Source organism: Ictidomys tridecemlineatus, chromosome 2 (assembly GCF_052094955.1).
Source record: "Ictidomys tridecemlineatus isolate mIctTri1 chromosome 2, mIctTri1.hap1, whole genome shotgun sequence".
NCBI classification, from domain to species: Eukaryota; Metazoa; Chordata; class Mammalia; order Rodentia; family Sciuridae; genus Ictidomys; species Ictidomys tridecemlineatus.
In genome coordinates this window covers 66,497,443-66,524,845 of record NC_135478.1, presented here as the reverse complement: position 1 = coordinate 66,524,845, position 27,403 = coordinate 66,497,443, and the positions used below count along the sequence as shown (strand labels likewise).

The window sequence follows — 27,403 nt, the reverse complement described above, 5'->3', positions numbered from 1 at the left end:
TCTCCTCAGCTGTTGCAGCTGCAGCTCTAGATGCCCATGCCCTCCCCTGCTCCAGACTGATATACACTGAGAACTGGATTCTGGCAGTGAGAGAGGAGTCTGGGTCCAGCTGGCCCTTTTCTCAGTGTCCCTGGAGCCTGGAGTGTCTCTCCTTTTGAAAAGGGGTAGGTATGCTATTCCAGTGCTCCCCTGTCAGAAGGACTTGCGCTAGCCTCCTGCTGCCTCATTTCTACTCACAGTCCTCAGAGACTCTCCCTGTGGGTATAAGGTGCTCATTCTTCCTAGGCCCAGTTGTCCTCAGCTTCCTGCTCCTGCCATCCCCAATGGCTCTTCTCAACTCATGTGATTGTCCCACTGCAGGGTGGGGAATTGGGGATTCTGAGACAGAGGATGACAGTATTGTTCTGGGGACATAAGAATGGTTCTGAGTCTCAGAATTCTCAGTTAGGAGCTAGCTCTGTAGAACCAAGCCCCTTTGGAGAGGCTTCCAAGATCTTAAGAACACTGCCTCCTCTAGAAATATATGGGGAGGACAGTATTTCCTACGTCAGCTCTCTCCAGGAATTGGGAAAGACTCCTTTCTCCTAGTAGAATATATGCTATCACAGACTCACTGACCTGGAAGGGATATTCTAGTTCCTTCTGTTGATCACTTAGTAGAGGTACAGAGAGGGAGTTTTTCTTGCATAAAGCACACAGCAACTTTGTATAAATTCTGTGTCCTGGGACTTTAACAATATTAGCCAAGACCTGGGATGACGAGACATTTTAAAACACCTGGCATGATGTGAGCCTGAAACTGGATGGTGGATTTTTAGGCAATTTTAATTCTGTAACTTCAATCTCTCCATCCAAATTCTTAGAATGCCTGACATGGACAGTCCAATATGAAGCAGCAGAGACCAGACATGGGGAGCTGAGAGCTGGAAAGAGTTGAAGCTTTTCATGGGGGAGGCTAGACATCCAGTGGCAGGCTGCAGGGGTTGTTACAGAAGGAGGGATGCAGGGATACAACTCTGGTTCTGCATTCCTGCAGTGTTAGTTTTTCATCATCCTAACAAACACCAGAAATAATGAACTAATATGAATGAAAGGTCTCTTCTTCCTTTCAGGTGTCTACATTTTGGTCCATGAGCAGTTGACTACATCACTTTGACCCTGAAGTAATGGAGTCTATCATGTTGGGCAGCACATGGTAGAGAGGTTCTGCCCACCTCATGGCAGGTAAGGGTAAGAGGAAAAGAGAGAGGAATGGGGACTCCATTAACTCCTTGAAGGGCACACTATGACTGGAGACCTTCCAAAAGCCCCAGGTCTTAAAGGTTTTGCCATCTCAACACAGCCATAAAGCCAGACTGCAACATCAAAGATCCTTCTACCTGCACTCTCTGCTCTACTTCCTGCTCCAGAACTTGAGATGGCTTTTAAAAAACTTGTAAAAACAGACAAAAGTTAGAAACTATGCAATGTTAGCAAAACAGAATCTTACAGTGTTTTGGTTTTTTATTACAATAATATTTCATGAGAGTGTTCATGTTTTTGCCATAGGACTGTAGACAAGGGGCCTGGAAGGAAATGAAAAAAAATTTCATCCAAGACTTTCAAATCAGAATTAAGCTGGTTTGCCACATCACGTCCACAAGGAAGATATGTTCAAAGGCAAAGACTAATCATAATTTTGTTCACAAATCTCAATTTAAAGGAGTCCTATGTAAGAAAAACACTTAGAAATTATATCCTTGCATGGACTTCAAAAGTTGATCTTACAATTTTTTAAAAAAATAATAGATAATTTAAAATATTTTGTCCAGCAGAGCTGGACATCAGGCTAGTTGCTACTGTAACTTGGATCATTTATCTCCAGTCACATTTCAGCTAATTGCTGCATGGAACCATGTGATGATGCTTTGGACCCCAAGCACACTTTGTATTGTTTGGGATCCAGATTGGAGTCATGGAAGACAGAGTGTTGGACATGCACTACTCCTACCTAATGGATTCTTAACATCTTCAAACATACTTGGAGAACATTATTGAAAATGTCCACATCCTTCAGCCCCAGCCATGGATGGAAATTGCCACCCACTTGGACAAGATGTCCCTTATAATTACAAGTAATGCCAAACCCATAGTTTCTCCAGAAGCCAGTTTTTGAGTAAAAGGAAAAAAAATGGTTGTCTCTGGGAACTTTCCCATCATAAATAATCTTTCAATCATACTGTCTAAAGATGATTGTGGAATATGTTTATTGGCCCCAAACTCTATTTGCTCAACACTGTTGCAGGAGTTCCATGGTAAACACCAGGTCAACTTCACAGAAGAAGTGCAAAGATTTATTATGAAATGGGAAGATCTTACCCTGAGGGCCAGAATAATTTAAAATTCTGAAGACGAAGGCAAAACCTTCAGATCACCTTTAGGGTACTTCCTGCTATAATTTCTCATCAGTTCCACTATTTTGGCCTTATCAGGGTTGGAATCAGAATTAAAAAGTAGTACAACCACTTTGGCGTGCTGACTTGGGGTGGGACATGTCTTTCCTAAGTTTTCCAGAAACCTCACAAACATGTCAAAATGTCCAGATAATGGCACCAGTATATGACATTTTCATCTTTGACCTCTTTGTGTTTGTTCTTGGATCCAGGGAACTAGAAGGGAAAAAGCTACTTCAGGGAATTGGAGAGGAAGAACAGGTATCCAGACTTCTGGTTGATTCTGTTGGCCAGCTCCTGAGTTTCTAGTTCCTCATGCTCCACTAACTGGATCTTGCTGAAAATATTCTGTAGGTCTGCATGCCTCCTCACAGCAACTGACATCTTTCCTTTATACTTCCTGTGTACAAGCAGTAGGTTCAGAATGTACTCTGCCCTATACATGGGATTCACCACAGGGCGATAGCCACTCCAGATCTCCTTGAAGTCCATGATGCATATCCGGGTCTTGGTGGTGGCCTTGATCATTTCTACTACCTACATGATAATGTCAACCAAGGCTTCTATCTAGGCTGAGTCCATTCTTCTTGGGAGGGAGGGGTACAGGGTGGCTAACGGTCCACAGCCAAACACAAATTCTTCCCAGTCAGAAATTCTCATTGCAGAACTTCCTCTTGAGGGCAGGACTGAAACCTCATGAAGGAAGCAGGAATTCTTATGCATGGTCCTCTATGCATCTATGTGTTGCTGTATTTGCTCATTAGGATGATTTCTCAGTGGATCTGAATTGTGTGATAACTCTGCTCTGTAATTTGGCAACTGAGAATGTAGCTGTGCAGTTTGTACTGGTATCTTGGGTTTTTGTTCAGGGTGAGCATGATAGCTTAGTGAATCTTACTGTTCTGGAGATCTCAGATGTACACCTTCTTGTTCTGTTCAGAATGCTCATTAAAAAAAGCTGATATATCTCACAAGACCCAAAACATTTCTGTAGTGCTCAGTCCTGTCTGCCTGAAGAGCAGGGACTCAATGATATTTAAACTCCTCAGGAAACTCTTCAGATGATCTCTGTTGATGTAAAGATCATCATCTACTTCCAGATCACTGTCCAAGCAGTGCTCAAGCATATACTCGAGTATCATGAAAGTCTTCTGGGGTGGGTAAGTGCCATCCACACCCCATAGTGGCACAATTGGAAATGGTACAGGTGTGTCTTAACACTCACTAGAGAAAAACTCCACTTTCCCAGAAATTGTTTTAGGTCGTATTCTGAAGGCAGCCACAGCAGGAGTCTGAAGTATTTCTGGGTGGTCATGACTCCCACAAAGAGAAGTTTCCTGTCATGCGAGGCTGCCACTGGGCCAAGCCTTGTGGCCATAGCTGTGCCCTACAGACATTTTCTTGTGCCCCACAGGCTTGGGATCCTTTTGCCCACCAGCAGTCCTTCAGGCTAGTATGGCACCACTAACCCACTGGTTTCAGCTCTGAAGCACGGGATAGGACAAGCCTGTGTGGCCAGCCCAAAGCCCAGCAGGAGTCAGATATGAGGCAACAAGCAGAGCTAGGCTTGCTAACTTGCCTGGAGTGATGCCCACACCAATCTGCCTATAGGGCCACTTTTACCGCCTATGTTCAGAAGCCCTCCCACCACAGCTCCCAGCGGCAGAGACTGGTTGCCCTCATGCTAGGAAGCCTGGTCCCAGCTTCTCAGCGGGTGCCTAGGGCCATCCTTGCCCATGGCAACCCTGGAGCTGATAACAGGCCTGGTGCCAAAGCTTCATTATGCACACCTGCCTGCACAACAGTGACCTGCTCCTTTAAGAAAGGAACATGCCCTGCTCATGCAAGCTGCCTCTCCTGAGCAAGGCCACCATGACTATTCAAGCTTTGGCAAAGAAGTGTGGGGCCAATGAAAATTCATTGGCAATGGCACCTGCTCAGAGATCTTGGCCCTGTCCTTATGGTGCCCCGGCAGGCTCCACCCCTGTTCTCCATGTGGCCTAGACTGCTGCTGCTGCTGGTGCACATGGCTCACCATTGCCCTTTGATTTATTTTGAGTTAATTTTTGTGCAATGTGAGAAATAGGGTCTAGTTTTATTTTTCTACATATTCCACTATGACTTTCTATCATGTTGTTTCTGTGATAGAGTCAGAAGCTTATGGGGACCTGTGAAGCCATGAGCCAAAAATTAATCTGCCCTCCTATAACTTGTTCCTGTCACGTAAAATGGTCACAGTAAAGAAGATCTGACCACCACAAATGGGACAGTTGCAGAGCACATTAGTGTTTCTTGTAGTTCTGCCCAGCATGAAATACTGAGGGGAGTCCTAAGAATTAAGAAGGGTAAGAGATGGGAACTTGAGAACCTGGGAAATTAATATCTCTGCTAAAGGTACTTACATAGCTGAACATAAATCCTAACAATGACATATCCTTGTATTTTAGTTTCTAACATATTATATTATAAATTAAAAACAGGAGAAAAAAATTTCATAGTTTGAATCAATAATGGAAATGAACACAGAAATTCCAGTGTGCACATCATAATTGTGACAACAGCATCATAAACAATAAGGAAGAGATGAGGGTAGGAGGAGAGGGAATGTGGTAATAGAACTCAGGCATATGTTGGTATTGATGTAAAACACATAGAAACCACTATAAAAATAAATTTCAAATATAGATAAAAGGATATAAAAGGTAACAAAAGTGGTATGATAGGAAATAAATAAACCAATCAAAATGGAAGCTGCTAGTGGAGCAGTGAGGAACCTAAAACAAAGGAAAAAACACATGTAAAAAACAGCCCATTGGCAGAAGTCTTTCATTATCTGTGATGACATTAGATGGAATAGATGAGTCTTGGTTTCTAAATACCTAAGAAGCCTGCATCCACACAAAGTTTCACACAATTTCTCTACAATATTGCATTAGGGAGATAAGCTTGGGTTTGATGGATTCTCTTCTAACAGAAACAATGCACCTGGTAACACAAACTTGACCTGCCATGACTTCCCATGCTCTGTCAATGCCACCAATCTGAGACACAGGACAGGACACCTTTTGGCACAACTGGCACAGAATGAGGCTAGACACCCTTGCAATAGGCTCTCCAGTGACAGAAGATTTGGGGTCCTCAGGAGGTGGGCTGATACTCTGTGAAACCTAAACAAGAAAGGAGCAGTGGAGGGGCATTCAGAGGAATCCAGGAGAGAAGCTGGGGTTGTACAGAGTTCAGGAGTGAGGCCAGTCCTGGGAGTGAACAGGAGGAATGGGCATCAGGAGAGTTTAAACTTTGTCTGAGGTTGCAGTAACCACATTCTGAGGGTCAGACTAACACAGGGTCACCCCCAGGACACTGGCAAGAGCCAAAGCACAAGAGGACCTCACCTGTAAAATGCACTGAAGGAGGCTGATTGTATGTGTAAGCATGGCAGACCATGCTGGTTGAATTTCCTTAGGGAGAACATGCTAAGGTCCAGATGCTGTAGGAGAGAGCACAGTGTGAGAAGATGGGGCTCCTAGGAACTATTTCCTTCTCCCAGCATGACTGCATGTGCCTCCTGCTAATCTCAGAGGACTATTTATCACTGTCCAGAAGTCATCCCTGGGAAGGCTTCTCTATCCTAGGGTCCTCTAAAGATACCTACACAGTCTTCTCTGGCATTTCCTCCCACCTCTAGCCATACATACCTTTCCTTAGAAAGAATTTCCTATGTGGTCTTGCATGAGGGAGGGGGGCACATGGTCACTTCTCCCTCCACCCTGGCTAAGGCTGTATACAACTCCCAGAAACCCAGAAGAAATGGGTCTCCCGCCATCAGGGGCGAGTCTCCTCTACACTGCTGCAGTTGTATAAGATCTCCACTCCTATACCCAGGTGGGAGGCGTGTCTTGCCTGGAGGGGCGAGTCCCCTCTACCCTGGCTGCTACAGTATATGAAGGTCTTCCCACTAGAGGGGGAAGTCTGCTGTACCCTGGCAGCAGCAGTATAGGAGCAAGTGATTAGCACATGAGCCGGAGGGGGCAAGAACAGGACGGGCTTCAGGAGGAACCTGACCAAGAACCCTGAAAGACGGCACCAGACCTGAGCGTTTATCAGCTTTCAATGAACATCTGCTGTGATTGTTCAAACCAACAAAGAAATGCTAATTTAAGGAAAGATGAGTTGAGAAAAGAGAAACTAGTGAAGGTTCAGAAATACAAGTCCCGAGTCCCTCCAAAAAGACCGCAGCCCCCACCCAGGTAGGCAAGGGCGAAGCACATCAGACAGGGAGACTCCTGCGTGGAGCCGGCTCCTCCCAGGAGAGTAGAACCCAGAGCTTCACGGTGTACAGACCCTAGCTCACCACAGGCCATCACTGCATCAAGGATCGAAAGGAAATAATTATCAGAAAGTGTGCTCCTCCATAAGGAAAGGGTGCTCCAGTGACACCCAGGATGCCTGTCTGCCTCTGATGCCACCTGCGCCCTCCCCAGTGCAGTCGAGCTGCTGACAGCGCTAACCCTGTCCTCAACTCCCAGTCTTTCTTCTCGCCCTCCTGGAAAAGGCACGTGTGGGGCGGCATCCAAGGGAGGTCCCGGAGCACCCTTCCACAGGAGCATGGAGTGGCGTCCTAGGTTGGTACTAAGCACCCTTTTACAGTAGTGCAGGACCATCAGAGCACCCTTCCACAGGAGTGTGGGGCGGTGCCCGAGGGTGGTCCTGAGCACCCTTCCACAGGAGCACAGGACCACCCAGAGCACCCTTTTACAGGAGCGTGGGGCCGCATCTGAGGGTGGTCCTGAGCACCCTTCATCGGATGCTGGCTTTGATGTCCGGCCAAGGCCAGCCCTGCTCAGCCAGGTGTTCCCAGAGACTTCAGCTTTGACTCCATTCCTGTCCTCAAAAGAATCGGTGGCCTGTGGTCATGCCGTGTGTCTTCAGTACTGTGGTGTTTTCCAGGGCTCCTTAGGACTCCGTTTATCTGCTCCCTCCTTGGGGGCTCCCAGCGTCAGTGAACACAATTCATCACACAGAAGGGAAGCGGTAAGCCTGGAGTGTGCTGACTGGTTTCCCCAGGACTTTGGACCTAGCTTAATCCTCCCTTGGATGCTGCTGCTCTTGATAACAGCATGTGGGACAGAGGGTCCTGGTGGCTGTTGGTGGCCCCACACGCCCACCCTGGCTTGGGGGTGAGGGTTCTACAGTAAGTGCACTCTAAAGGCTCAGCTCCCCTCTAATCCAGAGCCTGAGTTTGGGGAGGGTCACACAGTGACTGACCTGGCCAGGATATGTCTGTCCTACAGACCTTTATCAGGCTCACAGAAGATCCAGACCCGCCTGGCGCCCAGGCAGACAGCAGGGGTCTATATACAATTGAATACACAGCTTGTTTCAATCTAGCATCATCCAGTCACAGCAAATATAGACAGCTTAACTTAATTATCATCATCTTAATGGCTCTCCTCTCAACCATTACTTCTGACAAGCTGTGGGGGGGTTGAAAACCCTCGTGAGGCTTGAGACAAGAACTCTGGTGTGTGCGGCTTTGGGCGAGTGGGGTTTTGCAAAAGCAGCGTAGTCGAGATTCAAGTCCCAAAACAACATGTCGTTGACCCATGTAGAGTGCAGTTCAGTGGGCTTTGGCATTCCATGGTGATGCACAACCCACAGCACTGCCAGTTTTAGAATCTAATTTCCTCAGGAAGAAATCCCATCCACTTTGTCATCACTTCCAGTGGGGCAGAGTGCCCGCACCCCACTCTGGCAGCCACCACAGTGCTTCATGTCTCTATAACACCTGCTCCAGGGGTTTCTCTGAACCACAGCGTACTGTGCTACAGGCTCTTATAACTGGCTTCTCCTGCTTAACGTGTTCTCAGAGCTCATCCACATCGAGGCAGATGTCAGTTCTTCATTTCATTTTGTAGCCAAATGAGATCCCACTGCCTGGTATGATACATTCTTTATTCACCTGTCAAATAACAAACTTTTGGTCGTTTCCACCTTTTGGAATAATGGTGCTATAAACATCCGTGTGGCAGTGTGTGTGCATGTGTTTTCACTCCTCATGGAACGTGTCTGGGAGAACTGCTGGGTCACACAGTAGCTAACTTCGTGTTCATAAGTGAGGAAATGCACAGGTGTGTTCCAAAGCAGCTGTACCCTGTGCACTCCCTCCCGCACATGAGGTTCCTGACCTTCCAGGAACTGACAGTTCATCCAGCCCTTCAGGTCTAGCCATCCTGCTGGGTGGAAGTGCTGCTCACTGTGCTGTGCTTGAACCTGACTTGTGAGTAACAACGTCCAGAGTCCTTATCTATATGCTGACTGTGGGATCTGGGTTGTGGACCTCAGCAGAGCCCCCAGCACCAGTTTCAAAGGAGGAGGCCCATGGAGCAGGGACTGAACCTGACGCTGGGCAGCAGGGTGCTCTCCGGTGCCAGGACCACCTGGTTTAAAGGGAGTGTACGTAGACACTGGGCCTGCAAATCTGTGGAGCTCTGGACAGACGGCACATCTCTGCTTCTTCTCTCTGTAACCCCTGGAGTTAACAGGTTGTGCTCCTGGTGAGGGAGAGTAGAAGTTGTGATGTGACACACCGCTAAGCCAAGTTCACAATAATGCACCATTTTTTACTCCAGAACTCATAATGCAGTATGTTTTTTGGTACTGAGAATTGAATCCAGGAGTGCTGGACCACTGAGCCACATCACCACCCTTTTAATTTTTTATTTTGAAGCAGGGTCTTGCTAAGTTGCTGAGGCTGGCCTTCAACTTGCAGCCCTGGGCCTCAGCATCCTGAGTTGCTGGGCTTACAGGGGGCACCCTCACATCTGACTTATACTGTGATTTCTAATATGGTATTTCATGTCACGGTGGCAGTGACCTCTCCAGGTTGGTATTCCGTCTTCTTTCAAGTGGAACTGACGTAATAGGAGATGACTCAGTCTCCCCAAACTGCTGGTGTTGGATGAACTGAAATGACAGGTTCTGGGTATTCTCTCACCTTGGTCTCCCCAGGAGCCAGGGTGTGCCCTTGGGGAGTCCACAGGTGGTAGAAATGAAGTGGACATGCCACTCTCCTGTCCCTGAGGCTGTCTGACTGGAGATGGACCTGGGGAGCTAGCACCTGGCATTGTCAGCAGAGCTAAGTGTGTTCCAAGAGCAACGTGAAGTGGGGCAGGAGCAAGCCCTTGGTCAGACCCTGCAGTATACCCACACCCTGTTGGATAGGAGTGTGACCTCTCCTCTGTGTGTTGGAGCAGAATCACTAGCTGTGTCTTGTGTAGCTTGCACAGGTCATGTACACCACTGTGTCCCAAAACTAGTTTCACAAAGTCTAGTGCTTAGACTTAACAAAGCAACTGCCCAGTGAATTAGCATCCATTTCCCTTGGCTGGTGGTAGATTAATTAAGCCTAGTGAACTGGCTTGGCATCAGACTGATGAGGATTCCAACTCTCCATTTATCTGTCTACATCTATTCAAGAAGGTTTGATCTATGCAGGCCACAGTTTTCACAACTGACATGCACAGGCCATTGTGACATGGAGACAAGGACTCCTTCTGGATGAAACATCTAATAAGGTGTCTGGCAAGGTCAGTTCTTGGTAAGGACAGACAAAATACTAGTATAAAGTAAGTGCTTCCCAGCCTGAGTGTGCAGGAGGTCAGCTTGGCAGAGCTCACACTTGGCACCTGAAGGAGAGTAACCATGTCTAAACAGAAAAGGAATCCAGTGATGGGGGGACTGATATGTAAGACCATCTTCCAACCATCGCCGAAGTCACCAGAGCAAAGCCCAGGTTGTCAAACTCATCAAATATATATCATGTTGGTCCCCTGAAGGAATGAGAAAGAAATAATCAATAGTTATGGCAAATGGGTTGATTTTGGATAGGAGACCATCCAAAAGTAAGACTGTCTTTAGTTAGGTGTTAGATTATAGCAGTGATCATATCCGCTATATAGAAGCTTAGTGCCCCTAATCCCCAGAGTGTGGATAATTCGTGTGTGCGCATGCTGACAGTTTGTCTCACTAGTCACTTTTCAAAAGTTAAGAGGGCATCTACATACATGTATTCTTCTATCCATCAACCCAGCTATGTTTTCATTTACCTATCTACATATCATCCATCCATCCATCCATCTATCCATCCATCCATCTATCCCACCAACCATTTTTTCCATCATTCCATCCATCTTACATTCATCCACTAATCCATCAGTATACCCTCTCATTCATGTACCCTTCTATCCATGCATACACTCATCCAACCAATTCACCCAGCCCAATGTTTATTAAGCACCTACCTATGCCAAGGTAGATATTAGGCATGAACAGTCCTGACCCTGTACAATCCCCCTTGTAATCAAATAGGCAGATGTCAAAAAACAATTACAATAATCAAGCACACATAGAATCTGTCAACAAGGAAATAAGTACCTACAAAGAGTGGGTCTGACAATCTACCCTCAGGATAACAATAACTATTTTGTGTGTGTACCAAGGATTGAAACCAGGAGTGTTTAACCGCTGAGTCACATCCCCAACCCCTTTTTAATTTTTTTTTTATTTTAGACAGGATCTCATTAAGTTGCTGAGGCTGCTTTGAACTTGTGATCCTCCTGCCTCAGCCTCCTGAGTTGCTGGGATTACAGGCGTGTGCCACCATGCCCAGCAGCAATAAGTTTTGAATTCCCAATAAAACCAACGTTTCTGAGCCACGTTCTTACCTAGGTGGTCTGGGGCATGTGATGGCTGTTCAGTTCTCCCACGATGAGAGGTGTGGATGATATTCTCATTATTGAAGGCTTGCTCCAAATCCTAATTGCTGACTGATTGCCCTATCCTTCACTCTTAGGTTGTTTCCTTGAAGCCACCTCAAGTTGTGAAGCTTGAATTTTCTCATGCAGGTTAATAATCTTTTTTCATTTCATTTTGGCACATTCAAGAGAATCATTCTTTTCAGCCCTCATGCATCAAAACTGCCTGTCATAGGCAGAGGGAATGGCAGAAGTGGAGGAGGGCTGTGGCTGCAGGATGCACTCGACTACAGCAGGCCCAAGGGTCAGAAGGCAGGCCGAGCGCTGTTGGCACCTCTAGCCACCGTGTGCAGGTTCAGAGATCTGCAGGGCTGTGGTCCCTCAGCAAGCTGCCCATGAGCTGCACAGGGAGTCGCTATGAGGAGGGGGAAGGGAGTCCAGGGAGCACTGAGTCCAGCCTTCCTGTTGTTCCTCAAGGCAAGGAAGGCCCTGTGTACCAAAGAGAACAGAGGACCAGAGTGTCCCTTGCAGAGGAGCCCCTGGCCTAGTGCCATGGAGAGGGTGGCCTGGGAGCAGTGGTATCAGGGTCAGCACTGTGAGGAGTGCAGTCAGTGGCCAACAAAGCTCCAGACCGGACAGCAGATGTCCTGGGTTGCTCTGGAGGCAAGGGAGCTGAGCCCTGATAGCCCTGCAGTGGCCAGCCGTTGCTGAGGATGTCCCATGAAGGGCAGTGAGGTGGGAAAGAGCTCTCTGCAACCAGGGCACTGCCCAGGAGGGACTCAGGCTGCAGCAACAGGTGGCTGGGTGGAGGGGTGGGCGGCTCCCAGACACGGCCTCTCTTCACCTGTTAAGGACAGGTGAGTGCAGTTCAGGAGCATCCTGACCTCAGCTCCACCTGGCTGCCCCTCCGCCCCGCCCCACGAAGGTGTGCCTTCTGGGAGAGCTCTTCCCACTCCCCTGGGTTTTTTCCAGGCTGGTCTCTGTCCCCCTGACCCAGTCACCACTCTTCCAAGATGAAGGACGGCTCTTGGGTACTCACCACAGTGGAGAACCCTAGTCCTCAGCAGACAAAGCCAGCCATGTCCTCAGCAGACACCCTCCCTCGTGCTCCTGTGGCTCCCCAGTCCTTCCCACACTATCCCCGGTCCCTTGGAAAGTGTTCTGGCCAGGCTCCCCAGACTTGTGCCCTGTGGGTCTGTTCTCTGTCTCTTGGTGGTGCTGCTGGTGACATTTCCCCTTGGTCCATGAGATTATTTAATTCAAACCTGACATTCCCCTTCTGCTGGGAGCTCTGTGTGTAAAGGCAGTCCAGACCCAGAGCTTGGTAAATACTGCTGGGGTGGGTAGATGGAGGGTGGGTGAACTCTTAACTAAATCCACGGAGAGGCAGAACACAGATTCAGGAGCCGACGCACAGCTTTCACGACCAGGGTTCACTTTGGTGTTGAAGGCGTGGAGCTTGAGAAGTCTCCCGACAACCCTGACCACATGCTTGAGTAGGTGGCCGAGAGGTCTGGAGAGGGCACGAGTGGGCAGAGAGGAGAGCCGGGATGGGACTCAGAGTGCCACCAGGCAGGGAAGCAGGTCTCACAAAGGAGCCTGACAGTGCTGGGCTGAGTTGTGTCTCCCCCAGAGCATATGTTTAAGCAGCAGCCCCAGCACCCCAGAATGTGAAAAGAGAACATTTATAGAGACTATGAAGCTGAAATATTCTGGGGGGAAGATGTGTCCCCCTGGCCAGAACCTCCAGATTTTTCTCTCAGCCTCTGGCCTTCCCTGGCCTCCCAGTCTGCTCTGGGTCCTGCTCGCTGGCTTCCTCTGGGAAGGCCACTCAGGACCCGGTGGCCTGGAGCCCCTTCATCGGGGGTTGTTGGACCCCAGCAGCACCGCGGGAAGTCCTGATTCCCAGGCCGTGGTCAGCCTCCCGGGAGATCCCAGGGATGCTCCTGCTCCTCAAGGAGTCCTGCCCTGGCCTGGCGGGCCCTGCAGAGCCTGCTGCTACCCAGCAGAAGTCCTCTTTCCCCTCTTTGAAAACGTCGCTGAGCAGACATGCTCTCTGCTCACAGGAAATCTCTCAACTCAGTGCTTTCCTGCTGACTTGGTGAAACCCCTGGAGATGTGGAGGGCAGGCCCTGGGCAGGCTGGTGGGCCGGGCTCCGCAGCTGGCGACCTCCTGGGCTGCGACCTGCGGGCTGCTGAGTGGGGTGCTGCCCACCCGAGTCTCATAAAGAGGGTGCGGGGGTGGGTGCCAGGGAGCTAGCCACCAATTGGAGACCCAGATGCCATTCCCATGGAGATTCTGCACTGAGCCCTTGCCCTCCACACTTACCTTCTCCCATGCACCGTAACCTCCATTAAGCAGAAACAAAAGATTAATACGGCAGAAGCCATTTAATGAGCTCGTGCTGGCAGAGGATGGCTCTTTCCTGCAGTGGATTCCTGGAACAGCAAAGCAGAGGCCTCCCGCCTCTTTCAGGAGAGCACCAGGCCTTCCCGGGCCTGATCCGCCCTGCAGCAGATGCACAGCTGGCCTCTGGCCTGGGGAGACCCTCTCCTTTTCCTCTGTGTAAGGTCAGAGCAGATGACGATGAAGGAGACCTTCCTCCAACAGGGCCGGGGCAGGTGGGGAGCCAGCACCTGTAGGTCTCCGGCAGGAGATCAGACCCCAGGGACCCAGGGATCTCATCCTCTGGACGTGGCACGAGGAGATGGAGTGAGCTTCTCATGCTGCCCACTGGGACACAGAGTGACGTCTGACCTCTGAGCCACAGGGAGGGGTCCAGGGATGCTGCAGAGTCCCTTCACAGAGGCAGGTTGAGGGGAACCGGGGAGATCTGCACCTGCTTCCTGTGTCTCTCCAACCCTTTCTCCTTTCATGTCCCCCACACTCAGCAGCATGGGGTGGCCTCTCTGGAGGTCCTCCGAGTGCTCAGTGCTCCTTCTGCTTCCCGAGCACGTGCCCACCCAGCAGTGGATCTCTGAGGATCTCTGGATGCCTTGCTCTTCTGGAAGATGTAGCCCAGCCTCAGGCGATGGAGCTGGCATAGAAATCTGTGGCTCTGGGGCACAGGCCCCGGTGATGCAGCACTGAGAACCTCCTTTCTGGACAACTCAGAGGCTCTGCGGGGCCCTTCTCAGCGGAGCACAACACAATGAGCAGGGCTCCTCTCAGGGGCACTGCAGAGACTGAGCTGGAGGCCAGTTAGGACCTGGAGCACACAGCGCTGCCTCTCAGCCGATTTACCAAGAGTCTCCCTCGTTAGAAGTACAGGGTCCCACCTCACCCCTGGCCTGTGCGGGCCCTAGGAAGTGGGATTTCTTCGAATTCCCTGTATTTGGGATGTGAGGCCCTCGGGGCATTGCCAGGTTATTAGGTCAGGTCTCTGCCCTGTCTCAGCCTCGGCCCTTGATTCCACTGGGCCTGGCAAAGCCATGGCCTCTCTCATGGCCCAACCACTTTTCTCTGCAGGAGCCCTGGATGTGGGCAGCACCAGGGCTGCCTGAACACCTAGTCACTTGTGGGCTGCTTCCCAGGGCACCAACACCAGCATCTCTCCAGCTACAGCCCTGGGTGGTGGCTGGTCAGACAGTGGGGGACAGCATCCAAACAAGCCAAGTGTGGCCAGGAGGAGGGCAAGGGTGAGCTCAGGCCCTGATCCCGAGAGGCAGGCTCCTCCCCGAGACCCTTGCTTGCTGGTTGGGCTACCAGGTGAGCCCAGGGGTCTCAGCAGGGCTCAGAGGAGAAGAGGAAGGAGGCCTTGCCCCCCCCCAGGTGGCCGTGGTCCAGTGCTTCCAGTGCAAACTCAACTCCCTATGAGCACTTTAAGTCACATAAGAGCTTCACATTTTTTCATGGAACATGGCTGTTTGTTGAGTTAAGAGTGTTGGGCTGAGAGGAGGGTGGCCCTGACAGGGGTGGGGGCTCTTGTCCCCACAGCTACATGCAGACACTTTGGTAAGTTGCTGGTCATCTGAGCAGTGGGCCTGTAGCTGCTCAGCTCTGACAATTGGGAAGTCCCCACGGAAGGACTCCACACAGGTGATGCAGGGGATATGAAAGTAGGGTAGCACACACTTGCAGACTCCCAGGAAGTTGGACAAAGACAATTAAAGCAAAATTCTGGTATTTTCCTTGAAATTTGAATTAAAACCAGATATGGTTTCCCAAAGAATGCAGAAAGTAAGAAAGAGAGGAAAGAAGAATAAAAAGACCTCGTTCTGGCAGCAAGTGCCTGGTCACCAGGTGTGGGGCCCTCTCAAGGTGGACACTCTTTTGTTTAGGTTAGTGCATTTGCCTTTCAACCTGACCTCACCAATGCCAGGTAGTTCAGGTCTGGCCAGGTTTGGTTGAAGAACCCCAGGGCTCTCCTCTGGGACCCTCAGGCCGTGCTCTCTCTGGCGGCAGTACGGGGAGATACTGGGCCCAGGGGGTCTCTTCAGGTCCCTTCAGTTTTAGTCCTTTCTTGGTCCACACTGACTGTGCACCAGAACTGGAGGAGGAGGGTGCTGAACTCGCAGGTGCAGGCCAAGAGGGGACCCCAGGCCTGGTAAGGGGCTGGTGGGCCCTGCAAGGCCAGAGTCCCCTCTGGTCTCCGAAGTCTGCCCCAGCCCTGCCCTGGGAGCCCTGCCCTGGGAGCCCTGCCCTTCACCCTGAGGTCAGTGTGCTGCCTGACCTTTCTGCTGAAACCGAGATGCTGAGGACCGAGGAGGTCTGCGTGCCCCCCGAGCTCCCAGCTGTGTGCTGCTAAAGGGGCAGAGCGGGCCGGTGGCTTTCCAGACCAGAGGCCGAGATGGCATCGGATTCCAGGGAGACCTCATTAGTCTTTCCAGGATTTAGTCCACTGCAGATGAGGTTCCTTGGTCCCAATTCCAGACCCGTAGTCTAGTCTCTGATTGGATTTTCAATCTTTTGAGAGATCTGATCATTTTCCCACAGTGGATACACACATTAAAGTTAATCAATGGACACAGATTAAAGCTGAAGCTGATCTGGAATAAACTGTTTTCTTTCTGAGAGGAACCCACCTAGACTGGTGGTCTGCACCTGCCAAGTCTGAGGCCTGCCTCCAGCTCCTCCAGGAAGGTGAGACGTGCCCCCCGCCACCGCCGGGCACCTGTGAAGTGGGCAATGCTTCCTTCTCCCTGGGTTGTGTCAAGGCCACTATGTGCGTGCCCTGAGGCCTCATGTGTAGGGTGGGGAGGGAACCCTGACCCTCTGAGTGGGGGTTTGGGTTCAGCCTCCAGGCCAGGGAAGGGCTGTGGACATGACCCCCAGTGGCAGACTCAGGAGAAGGCTCTCAGCGGTTCTCAGTGAGTGGGAGGTGAGGGCCACAGTCCAGAGTGTGACCAGGGATGATGGCCACAGTCCAGAGTGTGCCACAACATGGAGTGGAAGGGAGTGAACGGCCCCTTTCCCCTAGCAAGGCAGGGCAGCTTCCCGTCCAAGGGGCCGCTCTGAGAGCCGCTGGACAGAGTGTGAAATCTTGTCATAGAGACTGCACAACCTGCCTCCTGGCTGAGCCTCAAGAGGGCTGGAGAGCAACAGGGCCAGGGCCACCAGGCAGGGTGCACCTCACTGGCCTCGTGTGTCACTGACCTCCTGTGTCACTGGGCCTTCTGTGCTGTGCGCGGCAAGGACCAGGAGTGGAACAGGCCAACTCACGCAACAGGGTCTTGAGAAGCCTGGGATTTGAGTTTGGAAACGTAGCAGTGTGACAAGGGCTGTGTTCCAAGGCAAGCCCTTGTCACTTGGTCACTCTGGGCAAAGAAAGATCTCTGTGCCTACATTTCTTCCACTGTATTATTAAAATTTTAAGTCAATCTCACAAGCCGTTTTTGAAAACTAGAGACAATACCTGTGCAGGAGCTTGATGCCGAGAAGCACTGGATTACTAAGGAATACCTTTTATCATCAAAACCTGAAAACCCACATCTCTGATCCAGCCTGAAGACCTGCCCCCCAGAATAGCATCCTGGGAGCCAGATGCAGCCCCACACACCCTAGGGGAAAAGTAGACCTCTCCTCTCTGCCTTCTGGGGAAATGATGAGAGGCTCAGGTCAGAGTGCAGCACCAAGGGTCCTGGGCCCCATTACCCCTCCTGGCCCCAAAGGCCAGGGCTCAGGGTGGTCATGTACCATGCCCCAGCTCCTGCCACTCAGAATATTCCCACCACTCAGCCCACAGCCCATTCTCCTCTCCACCCCAGCACAGCCAGGCCCTGCTGCTGACCAGGCCAGCCAGGAACCTGACCTCAGGACCTAGTGGGGACATCTCTGCCAGTGTACTCACTGGTGCTTGCAAACGTGCCACACTCTTGAGGACGTGGATGTGTGTTCATGTGCACATTCACGTGTGTGTGCTTCTCTGTTCACGAACAGAGACATGCACACACATAACCTTGTCTCATTATCATCTCGCATTATTCACCCACTTGCCTGACCTCTGCATCTGTCATTAAAATTCTGTTACTCCACACCTCACATAAGTATCATCTCCTCTGCAGGTGCCTTAGAATGACCCTCTCTGACCCCTCCTCTGGTGCCTGCTGGACCACAGAGAGGGTAACTGCACAATTCCTGTCCTTATCTGCCTACTGACTGCAAAGTGCTTCAAGGACAGGGCCCAGGTCTGAGCCACTTTTGCTTCCACAGCGATTGCTGCATTATCTGGGCCACAGTAAACTTTCATATAATGGATAAAATAATGGACAAATGAAGTTAATAAAATTCCTATATAAATAATTCATGGGAAGACGAACATTGCTGTAAACCATTAACTCGGGTGTATGAATGTAATTAACCCCAAGAGGTCACTGCTAAGCGTGACTATGGGACCAGTCTCCCAGACTGGGGCACAGACAGTCTCTGGCTGCACACACCACAGGAAACCTGCGACATCTATCTGCAGCCATTCGACCACTTCCCTGAGACACCATTGACCTGTGGTGGAAAATGAACCTGCGAATCTAGGTGGTGGATTTTCCTGTGTGTACATGCAGCCACCTCATGTCACCTCCTGACAGTGTGCAGAACCCATCCACCTCCTGAAACAATGTCCCTGTGTGTCCTTCAAAGTCAGCCACCCAGAGCAACATCCCCAGGCCACATGGGCTGTCCCTCAGGGAGGTGAAATGTCAATTGTGGTCTGAATGCCTCTCTAGGGGTTGCGAAGGTACAGGGGATGTCCCTGCCCAACTTCACTTAGTGACAAAGCCAGAGACTCCTCCCCCAGAGCCAGCTCTTTGTTGAAATGGTTTGGGGAGGGAAGGACACTAGGTGGGTCCTGCAGTTCCCAGAATTTCTATTCTCTGGTGCCTTATGGTGGAGCTGGCTCAGGGCATTTGCTGAGTGATGAAATATCAGTAAATGCAGTCCCTCTGGGCTCCTGTATGTGCCTGTCTCCTGTACAGGACCGTCACACCCACCTCAGTCACAATTGTTGCTTTTGTGTTATTTCCTCACATCTGAAACCCAAAGAAAAAGTACACAAATGAAGTCATTTGGTTTCACAGATTCAGTAAGTACCAGGAGTCCTTCTAAAACTTGAAGAAATTCTTGGAAATTGGTGTTGTTGAATATTAGTCCCCAGGAAACTTCTAGGCTTGGCAAGAATTCAGAAGTGATGGGAACATTTGTTGACATTAACCACTTAACAGTGACTCATCAGTGTTATGGTAGGAAGGTCCAGTGTCAAAGTCAATGTCGTAGCCCCTAATGAGCCTAATTCCCAGTCACATATCTGGATCACCAAGTTGTAGGGCATGTACATTCTGCAGGATTGCACCCAACAGGAAGACAAGATGTGCACTAGGTGGTGATGTGATGGCTCTGCACATGCAGGGTCAATCGTTCTGAGCCACAGCACTGCATTGTTGGACAGGAATTGGGTGCATACGAAGAAACCTCACCACCTGAGCACAGACAGGGCTCTGCTATGCTCAGGGAAGGCTGTTCCTGGTCAGCCTTTTCTTTCTGAACTCCCTTCTCTTAAGAAAGATCTCCAGTCTTGATCTGCACCTGCTCAGACTTGGCATGTACTGAACCCTGTGATCGGCTCTCTGTACCACCTTCTCAGTTTGAGCTCCTGTGGAAGACTGGACCCCGTGTCCAAGGGGTGTCATAGGCCACTTTCTCCAGGAGCATCTCTGCACAGGGAGGGGACCTGCCCCCGCTCAGCAGATGCATGGGTCAGGCTGTCTAGCACTCTTCACTGCCCCATGGTCACTTTCACTGTGCTGGAACCACAATAAGCACCCGCCACATCGGCCTATGAGGAAAACTGTGGTGGGTCCAGTCTGTTATCAGGTGGCCACTGGCCTTGAGGCCCGGGCGGCATGACACACCAAGGCTGCAGCAGGTGGCAGAGAGCCACACCCTCCTGGTGAGGAAGCGAGAGAGTGAGAAGGGTCTGGGGTCTGTGTCCCTTTAGAGGCAGGCCCCAGGACCAAAGGCTGGCACCTCCCAATGGCATGCTGTAGGGACAGGATCCAAAGCCTAGCATGGAGAAGTCAACAGTGGGTGAGGGTGTGATGTCACAGGGCAAAATGCAAAGGCTTTTGAAATGCAATGTTTTTGTCGTTGTTGTTTTTTTACTTATTTATGAAGTAAAAACAAGCATTTTGACCACACAAGGGAAGAACAAATTCGAATGTCAACCCAGAAGTCATGTGTGGTCACACCTGGTGGAGTGCGTTGTGGGTCCTTCACTTGGGCACCAGCCACCAGTAGAGTGGGCAGTGCTTGGGCCCACAGTCGCCGTGCCCTGAATTACAGGCAACATATAAAACACTCGGCTGTGACCGAGACCCTCAACCCCACAGGTCTTCCAGGGTCTCTGGACCTAGCACAGCGCACCGGGGGGTGGGGTGGGCAAGAGTGGGTACCTGGGTGTGTGTTCACAATTTGGGGAGTAAAAATAGACAGGATTCACCAAATTTTAAGACAATGTACCCAAAGTGACAGAAGCTCTAATCATGGAGGCCTTCAGGGCGATTTGGTCTCTGATGGGGAAATGCGTGCGATTTTCTCAGGGATGGCTTGGACAAACCAGCTGACTATGAATCAGGCCAGAACAAACCCTGGAGAAGCAGGAAAGTGGCCCCAGTGGCTGGGGCATTTCTGGGGTGGAGAGGGACGTCCTCCCCACTCCCTGACTCACCAGGGACAGGTGTCCTGGCGTGGAGGACCCTGATGCTGTCCCTGCCCATAGGATTTCTGGGTTGACATTTCTGCTCCCTGCACCTCCACGCTCTTCCCTCTAAGACTGCCCACCGCAGCTCTGTGAGGACTCAGTGTCACATGTCCCTCCCCAAGGTGCCAGTCACCAGGCTGTGCTATTCACCCTGGCCGTCCCTCCAGGACTACTAACCATGCTCCCTGTCCTGAGTGAACCCCCACTCTGAGACTGCCCTCCAGGATCTGCCCTAAGCTTTTTCTTGCAACCCTCAAAGGCCACGCTTGTTGGTCCCTCTTGATGTCTAACCAGATGAGATGAACCCCAGAGAGCAGCCCCACAAGCCTGCTGCAGAGAGAATGGCCATCACTCACTGCTCTCATCCAATAAAGGGTCTTTTTCCAACTTCTATTTTGAAGTCGAGACTTTTCTCCTATTTCTTATATGTCCAGTTATTTTTAAGGACATAGAAATGACATTTTACATTTTTCTACACTATAATTAATTGTTTGACAGTCCTACAGAGGCATCTTCTGGAAAATGCCAAAAAACAAATAAACAAACAAACAACCAATAAGATGAAACAGAAGAAAACAATAACAGGAACTCACCAGGCAGGTGGGGTAGCCTGGGGGGCCTTATGTGCCGGGCAGAGTCAACTTCTTTCTAGGATTTCTGTTCATGTTTGTCCAAATTATGGTTCCCTTCGGCAAATCAGGAGAGAGATAAATGCTCTTTAGTCTTTTGAAGGAATTATGGCTCTTTTTGCCTCCTTGTGCAGGTGTGTACATATGTGTGCTTGTGTAAGCACATGTGTTCATGAGTATGCATGCCCGTATGTATGTACACACATGCCTGTGTGCACGTCTCTCTGTGTGCATGTGCGTGTATGTGTGTGCATGTGCATGTGTGTGCACCTCTATGTGCACCTGTGCATGTATATGTGCATATGTGTGTAAATGTCTCTGTGTGCACATGCATGTACATGTGTGCATGCATGTGTGTGCATGTGTGCATGTCTCTCTGTGTACATGTGCGTGTACGTGTATGCATGTGCATGTGTGTGCATTTCTATGTGCACCTGTGCATGTGTAAGTGCATGTGTGTGTGAATGTGTCTCTGTGTGCATGTGTGTGTACGTGTACATGTACATGCATGTGTGCACATACACATGTGTACGCATCTTTCTGTGTGCACCTGTGAATGCGTGTGTGCATGTGTGTGTCTGTGTACACCTGTGCGTGTGCATGTGTGTGCATATCTCTGTGCACCTGAGCATGTGTATGTGTGCATGTGTGCCCATCTCTCTGTGTGCACGTGTGTGCATGTGTGCACCTGCAGGGCTGCGGTTGGCCCGGGCTGCATGTGCCAGGAAAGTGCTCTTCATTGAGCTGCTCCGGTCCTATTTCTTACTTAACAAAAAGTTTAATGTCTGCCCTTTCCTCGCCGTCCTCCTGTAGTGCCTCCAGCATCCCTTACCCTCCTCTCCTTTCCTTTTCTATCAACTTTTTATGGAGAAAGCCACCAGGCTCCAGGAGAACAGTGTGGGGCAAGCGGCCCTCCAAGTTGTCTGCCGAGCTGCCAGCCCAGGATTGGGCCCTGATCCACTGCTCGGAGTCTCAGCACCGAGCACTCTGTGTTGAAGTGCTGGGCCAAGCGGCACACTCCATCTCCCGAGAGAAGCCGAGTCCACGTGCACTTGGACATGGTGGTCCCTGGTCCACTTGCATCTTTAGCTCACTGTGCCTCTGGCCCCAAGCAATTCCAGGCTCCAGATGCAAGAGCCTAAGGTCAATATCTGAGAAAAGTGCTACCTGCCCCGGGCCTTAGTCCTAGGTTTTCTTCATATCGCCTTATCAGGAAAAAAACCCAAAGATGTTTTAATTAAAAGTAACGATAATCAGAAAAAAAGAATGGCTATAAAGTTTATGATTTTATTTCCTCTTTGAGAAAGGAGAGCCATAATATTCTCATGCAGATCAATCTCTTGAATACACATTTTTCATGACGATGGGAAGGAATTCAGATGCAAAGTGGACCACATGCCATCTCAGGCACAGGAGCCCCTTCATCTCCCCTGCGGCATCTCACTGCATTGCCAATCAAACAGCTCACAGAAGTTGCCAACGGAAATGCCCAAGTCCCCTCTTCAGCTTTACTCTGTGTCCTCTTCCACTCCAGGCACACCTGCAGATTTTAGCGCATGTGTGTCTGTGTGCTCTCTGTATTTCCCGAATGAAGAAGAGTTTATAAAAGAAACACAGGTAGAGGGATAAGAGTGAACTCTTTCCATCTCACACTTTTCAGCACTCTTTGCCTAGAATCCGGCTGATGTATTTATTGTCTTAAAACTAAATTACTCTGCAGATGACATGATTATGAGTTTAGAAAGTTCAGAAGTTTCTGCAAGCTACTAGAATTAAAAGTCAAGTTAGCAAGGTTACTCTCTGCACAAATCAATCAAATTCCCATAAAATAAAAAATGCATAGTGGGAAAAATTTATAACTACACGTATAAAACATACAAAAATAAATCAAACGCAAGTGTGCAAGAACTGACACTGAAAACAGCCACATCCCTGAAGGCAACCAGCACCAGTGTGTCCCCAGGTGGGATCTGTGTGGGGCCAGTCTGCTCCCCATATGCACAGCACAGGGCGAGGGTCTGGGGCCATGTGCCGTCCACAGGGAAAGCCGATTATCCCTATCAATTCACAGGTAAGTGCAGGTGCACTGCAGATCTCAATGTGAAAAATAAAACCAAAGTTTTTAGAAGAAACAATAGACCATCTTTATGATTGGAGTAAGCAGAGATTTCTTAAAAAGGAGAAAAAAATTGAAGAATTTGGACACAATAAGGTTAAGTACTTGTGATTATCAAAAGACACTATTGAAAGAGCCAAAGGATAAGCCCCAGAGAAAGGGAAAAAATACTTGCCACATGCCCATCCAACAAAAGATTCACACCCGAAAATGTAACACATCTGACCAAATTAAAAAAAAAAACAAAACAACATCATTGGGAAAAAACACAGGCCAAGATGGCCAATGATCACAGTGAAAGGCACCAGACTTTACCATCAGGAACATGCACATCAGATTTCAGAGGAAAACTGAATTCCCCATCTGAAAAGATAACATGCAACAGAGATTCACTGTCAGCTCCGGGGGTTGTGGAATGGTGACGCCCATCATCTTGTAAATGGTAACACTCTGGAAAACAGGGAATTGGTGGACTGAATATTGAACAGCAATGTCTCAGCAGCTGGGAGCTGCAGACCATGCAGGGACTCGTGGTTGAGCCAGTGTTACACGTGAAGCTCTAAGGCAGCAAGGACCACTGAGCTGTGACTTCTAGCAGCAATGTGACAGATCTTAGGATGAAGAGCCAGGCCCAGCAACTGCCTCCTACAAGACTCTACTGTGAGAATTCCAAGAGGAAAAACCAAGGTAGCATCATGGTCAGAGCAGTGGCTGCTGCTGGAGCAGGCAGCAGCGGTGGGCCCAAGGGGCTAGAAGAGAATTCCGGGAAAGGCAGGCGTGTTCTGCTCATGAAAGTCCACTGTATGTGTGCTGGACACCTGTGACTTCATTCTATAGCTCAAGGATGCCCTTCTTCAAAAAGAAGTCTTCCAAACTATGTCTCTTCATATAAAACCACACACCTTGATCACGTAATGATTCTTCCAAACCTTTATTTTGTAAATGTGATTTTTATGCCTTACTGGAGTTCAGAATTCTTGACCTGCTTGATAATCTTGCTCACATTTGTCAGTCAGCTCTGCCGTATTAATTCTGACTCCCAGAGAGTCTTCAATATAAAATTTACACATTCATAAAACTTTTTTTTTACACTCTACCTTCAAGGTCTCAATAAATTTTGGCATTTTTGTGTTGAGAAGTGTTTTCATGTGAAGTCATCTATCAACAGTGTCTTTCAGCATGAAATGCCCACTGTGGACTTCTCCTGGGTCCTCTCAGGCCCATGGTGCAGGTCCACTGCAGAGGAAGGGCAGCAACACACTTTGGAAAAGAGGACCCTGTGGGGCCAGGCAATCCTGCACTCTAGATCCCATGCGCCTCCTCCCACTTCCCCAGGAGCTGTGAGCCCACTGGGTTGCCTGGCACAAGAGCAGGCTTCCTTTCCCTGCGCCTGCCGCCGGCCCCTAGAGGGCCCCATCCAGGGAAGGGGAACGGCCTGCAGGAGGTGGATGGGTGGCCCAGGATGTCCTCTGTCTTTGGAGCCTGCCAGGGGTGGGCGCCCTGCTTCCAGGCCACAGGTCCACAGGCCAGTTAGGGCAGGCTGGGTCTTATCAGCTTCCTCCAAAACCTTTCCTCCTCAATCTCTCTCTCCCTTAAAAACAACAACAACAACAACAACAAACAAAATAGTGATTCTAAGGGTTTCAGGAATATGCAAATTCCTCTCTCCGACATACCAAGAGATCCATGGTCTTGGTTCACAGTGGCCGTAGTATCTATGGATATCTTACTCTGATCATGTGTCAAGAAAAGGAGGGCAACCACAGAAGTGGTCTCTGCTGCCTGCCCACCACAGAACCTGGTCGGGAGCCAGTACCAAACTGTCCTTCAGAGCCTTCGGCTTCTGCTTGTCCGCCTCTTTACCCTGCGACCTGCGCCCTCTGCACAGCGCTACCAGCCCAGCCCACAGACCTGCGCAGGAGCAAACACTCCGGCTCAGGCCCACGGGTGGTTTTGCGAGTGCTCCTACCACGTGGCACTTACACTTGGCACGGTGCAGCCTGGCTTGCTGCTGGGTTCTTGTCCCCTCCATGGGCAGGTAGGCAGCTGCCCCTGCAAAGCCATGCAGCCTTGCGGGAGCCCTCGGGCTGGGAATGCATGCTGTTCCAAGGCTGCCGTGATTATGTGAACTTGAAGCAGTGCTTGGGTCTGAGAATTGTCCTTGAGTGTGTTCTGCAATAAATTTTTTAAGTGAGATGTGAAAGAAATAATTGGTTAATAACCACAATTGGGATTAAAGAGTAATTTTGATTTTCAAAAGATGCTTAAAAGGATAAATATTCATTTGTCTCTTTTTGCTATTAAAAAGAAATAAGCCTCCTTAAATGACTTCACATAATGGAAAAAAATAGGTGGGTTTAAATGCTACCCTCCTTGTGGAGGTGACAAGCCATTGTCAAAGCTCCTGTTGGTGGCGGGCACCTGGGAGCAGGCCACTGGCCTGTGCGTTGCCTCGAGGGCATGGGCTGTGATCACTTGTGTTCTACTTGCTCAGTGAATGTGCACTGCGCAGGACAAAGACAAAATCCTGCTGAACAAAGGACACCTTTCTGGCCCCAGGAGGGGGCTTAAATTTTAGATGCTTAAGTGACCCAGCTCAGGCCGTGCTTAGCAAGAGTGTAGGGCACAGAAGCACAGTGAATGGGTTGGCAAGAGCTTTGCCTTCCAAATCGGCCAAGTAGCAGGAGCCCTGGGGTGGGGCCTGCAGAGGGAAGCGGACTTGGGCTTTAGAGAGGAAAGGGAAGGGCCAAAAGGAAGGAGATCTAGAGGTGAAGGAGGGACCCGCACCATATGCTGTCACTCCCACTTGTGCCAAGTCTGGCTCAGTCCTGGCAAATCCTGTGCAGACCACGGGTAGATTTTTAAAAACTACATCATCTGTGTGGATGCTACCTGGGTAGGATTGGTGCTGTCCTTCCTAGCAGTGATTTATAGGACACTGAATGTCTAAGAAGCAATCAGATTTCCAGGTAGCTGACTGAATTCAGGTCCTCCTCAGTTGTAGAACCACAGGGCCACCTTTGTTTCTCACAGTGGTTTAGCCAGGACTTGAATGTAGTAAGTGCTCAGTAAGTACTTATAGATGTAGTAAGTACTCAGTGAGTCTTTGTAGATGTCGTAAGTGCTTGGTAAGTATTTACAAATAGAATAAGTGCTCAGTAAATATTTACAGAAGGCCTGAGCACAGAATTCAGCTTTCTCCCCTTTTGAGCACAAAAGGGAATAAAGATATATTTCAAGTTCTGAGGTTTGGGGTGTTTGGTTTTAGGAATGTGTGGTCAAGACCTTCAGGGCTTAATTCTACAGATAACCAGGTACTGTGTCAGGGCAACTGAGCTAAACCTGGAAAGGGTTTGATCCAGGCATACATTTCAAAATTATAGCCATGAATTCAGGACACTTGCCAGGTCTAATTCTGGAAATTCTAGAAATGCTAGATTCTTTCCGTGCAGTAATAAAGGAGTACCATTTCATGACCCACAGCTGATGTTTGGTTTCTTACTCCATTTATAACCAAGTCACTTCCCAAATGTGATTTCTTCCAAGAAATTTCCAATCTGAAAGGAAGTCCAAATTAGCACAGACGCAGCAACCTTCTTGGCACAAATGATATTTAGGAAGCAGCACTCTAACCCTCCAGCAGCCGTCCTGTGGGAAACACTGCTCATGTGTGCCTGGTAGGAAGGGATGGCCTCACGGTCAGGCAGAGCCCAGGGATACCCACTGCCTCCTCTTAACCTCCCGCAGCCTTTGCCTCCCAGGTGCCTCTGCCTCCAACCAGTGCAAATATCCACCCATTGGAGAAGACACACTCACCTGGTGGCCCTGAGGCCCTGCCTGCTTTCCCACCTGGCTCCTGGGCCCCACCCAGGCATGGGCCCTTCCGTCCTCTGGGAGCCTCTAGCACCCTCCAGCACCCTCTCTCCCTGGGGGGCAATCCTGGACTTCCGTACCAGGAGATCTGGGTGAATGTCACATGTAGTCAGTCCACGGAGCTGAGAGAAGGCGTGCTCCCAGGAAGCTCTGCAGAGAGAAGATTTGAGCCAGAGGTTCAGTGTTTCCTAGTTCAACTGCTACTCACAAGTTTTCCTGAGCTTCTCTCTGAAACACGAATCAAGCTGCTGAAGGTGAAGGAGAGCTGCTCATGGTCCACACTGCCTTGGCCTGGAGCCCTGAGCCGCTCCTCCTGGCCTGCGGCCCCGCTGTCCACGTAGGTGGGACAAGGGTGCTCACCCCGGCTCTGCGGTCTGCCACTTTGTGAAGCCACGTCCCTCTCCTGCAT

General features: G+C 49.9%; 2 pseudogenes across 1 annotated transcript in view; both read right to left on the bottom strand.

Moving 5' to 3' along the window:
• Positions 1 to 1,828: 1,828 nt before the first annotated feature.
• Positions 1,829 to 27,403, bottom strand: LOC144368137 (chondroitin sulfate synthase 1 pseudogene; annotated as a pseudogene).
• Positions 22,273 to 27,403, bottom strand: part of LOC144375113 (1-phosphatidylinositol 3-phosphate 5-kinase-like) — a 51,580-nt pseudogene continuing 46,449 nt past the window's right edge. Inside the window, exons 15-17 of the transcript XR_013434549.1 lie at positions 26,938 to 27,144; positions 26,588 to 26,678; positions 22,273 to 25,293 (exon numbers count right to left, since the gene is read on the bottom strand). The product of XR_013434549.1 is annotated as a 1-phosphatidylinositol 3-phosphate 5-kinase-like (transcript). The remainder of the gene's footprint in view (positions 25,294 to 26,587; positions 26,679 to 26,937; positions 27,145 to 27,403) is intronic.